The following is a 2205-nucleotide window of genomic DNA, read 5'->3' as shown; positions in this document are numbered from 1 at the left end:
GTGAAGTAAATTTTCTTCTACTTTGAAAATTATTCTGAAAGCCTTGTGATGGTTGGTCACACCTGTAATCCTGTTTACTCTGCATAATTTCTCAGGACCCTGAGAATTATGGATAAGAGTTGGAAGCCAATCAGGGCAAAAAATTCCTAAGATTATTTTTCAAAAATTTAAACAAACTAGCATAGGTCCAGGAATGGAGAGGTAGCTCATATAGTAGCTCACCAATCTAGAGAGGAAAGGCCTAGCAAGATCATGAAGCACTGAGTTAAAACTCTGAGCACACCTACATGCAGGCACGCGTGCGCGCACACACACACACACACACACACACACACACACACACACACACACACACAAATATCTTTGGTTCAGTCTTTTCCATTAATTTTTTTGTTTGTTTGTGTATGTGTGTGTGTGTGTGTGTGTGTGTGTGTGTGTGTGTGTGTGTGTGTGTGTGTGTGTGTGTGTGTGTGTGCCATCCCTGGGGTTTCTTATAAAGTATTGTAGCCTCCTCCTTTGTTTCCCCTTCCCATCCATTCCCAGCCTCCCCCTGGCCCCCCACCCAATACTCCCCCCATTAATTTCTTTGTTAACAATATTATATGGGTAAAATAAAATAAACTCTTCCATCTCAGAACATTTTTTAATGTTTTTTATTGTAAAAATACTGTATAGCGGGGTTAAAGTTACATGAGCAAGGTTATGAGTGCATTTCTTATCAAGCACTGTTGCCTCCTCCTTTGTTTTTCCCCCACCATCCCTTCCCCTCCACCTCCACAAGTACACTTCTCATCCCCATACCCCCACACTCCCCAACATATTGTCTTGTGCATCTCATTGTTACAATGGCTCAACTTTTATATCTATTTAAGCATTTTGATTTTTCCCTTTCCTTTCCCAAATTAGAGAAGTGTATTTACAGGATGTAGGTGCACCAACATCAAATCCAGTGAAAACAAGGGTTATACTGTGGGGGAGGACCATAAATAAAAACAAAAAAAAATCACATCGTACATTATAAATATGTTAGAAACAACAGTAAGAAAGAATTAAAAAATCACTTCTATCCTTATCTTGGGGTTCATTTAGCTTAACATCATCTTATCTAGTAATATGCATATAGCTTTTGATCTTTTCTGCTTATCCCAGTTTTCTGCTTATATTATTTATTGCAAGTAAGGGATACCTTGGGACCTATGTTTCTTTGGACTTGGCTTACTTCAGTAAATATAATTTTTTCCAAGACTTTCCATTCCCTAACTAATTGGGCGATGCCATTCTTTCTGATGGAGGCATAGAATTCCAATATATATATATACATATATGTATATATATATATATGTATATATACACATTCCAATTTATATTTATGTATATAAATATACATATATAAATATATGTATATACATATATACAAATATATATATGTATGTGTAGATAGATAGAAACATACATACATACATATATGCATACACACACACACACATACACACACACAAAAAATTTTCTTGATGCATTCATTTACTGAGGGGCATCGTGGTTGGTTCCATATCTTAGCTATGGTAAACAATTCTGCAATAAACAAAGCTGTGCTGGTAGTTATAGTATGATCTTGTTTGATCATTTGGGTGAATGCCCAAAAGTGGGATTGCTGGGTCATCAGGGAGCTCTATGTGGAATCTTTTGAGGAACCGCCATACTTCTTTCCAAGTGGTTGTACAAGTTTTCACTCCCACCAAGAATGGAGTAGGGTTCCCTTCTGTCCACATCCCCTCCAGGATCTGTTGTTGTAAAAATGTGGAAATCTTCATCAATTTGCATGTCATCCTTGCGTAGGGGTCATGCTAATCTTCTCTGTATTTTTCCAATTTTAGTGTATGTGATGCCAAACTGAGCACAGAACATTTTGGAATTGATTTTCCTAAACTAGATAATTCAACAAAAAATAAGTTAAAAAGACTTGTCGTGAAATTTTAGAACCATATATTTCTTAAGCAAGCACACATTTAAGAATAAAGTCAAGTGAGATATGTCAAAAACAAAATAATTCCAGATATTTGTTGTTCAAGAGATATGTAAGAGTAGAAATTCATTATTCTATACATGGCACCTGTCATAATGAGCACTGTAGCAAGTGCTAAGGTTTGTTAAAAGTTTTATTGTTTTAAATATGATTAATACTGGGAATTTGCTTATATATGCCAA

The 2205-nt window shown here is 35.8% G+C and overlaps 1 non-coding gene across 1 annotated transcript; it reads right to left on the bottom strand.

Annotated features, from left to right (window-relative positions):
- Positions 1 to 1791: 1791 nt before the first annotated feature.
- LOC138807842 (U6 spliceosomal RNA) lies at positions 1792 to 1898 on the bottom strand. Its single transcript, XR_011366288.1, has one exon. It is a non-coding gene; the product is annotated as a U6 spliceosomal RNA (small nuclear RNA).
- Positions 1899 to 2205: the final 307 nt, after the last annotated feature.

Source organism: Dipodomys merriami, unplaced genomic scaffold (assembly GCF_024711535.1).
Source record: "Dipodomys merriami isolate MVZ:Mamm:240054 unplaced genomic scaffold, mDipMer1.0.p SCAF_436, whole genome shotgun sequence".
NCBI classification, from domain to species: domain Eukaryota; kingdom Metazoa; phylum Chordata; class Mammalia; order Rodentia; family Heteromyidae; genus Dipodomys; species Dipodomys merriami.
The sequence above is the reverse complement of the archived record's forward strand: the minus strand, read 5'-3'. Positions and strand labels throughout refer to the sequence as shown.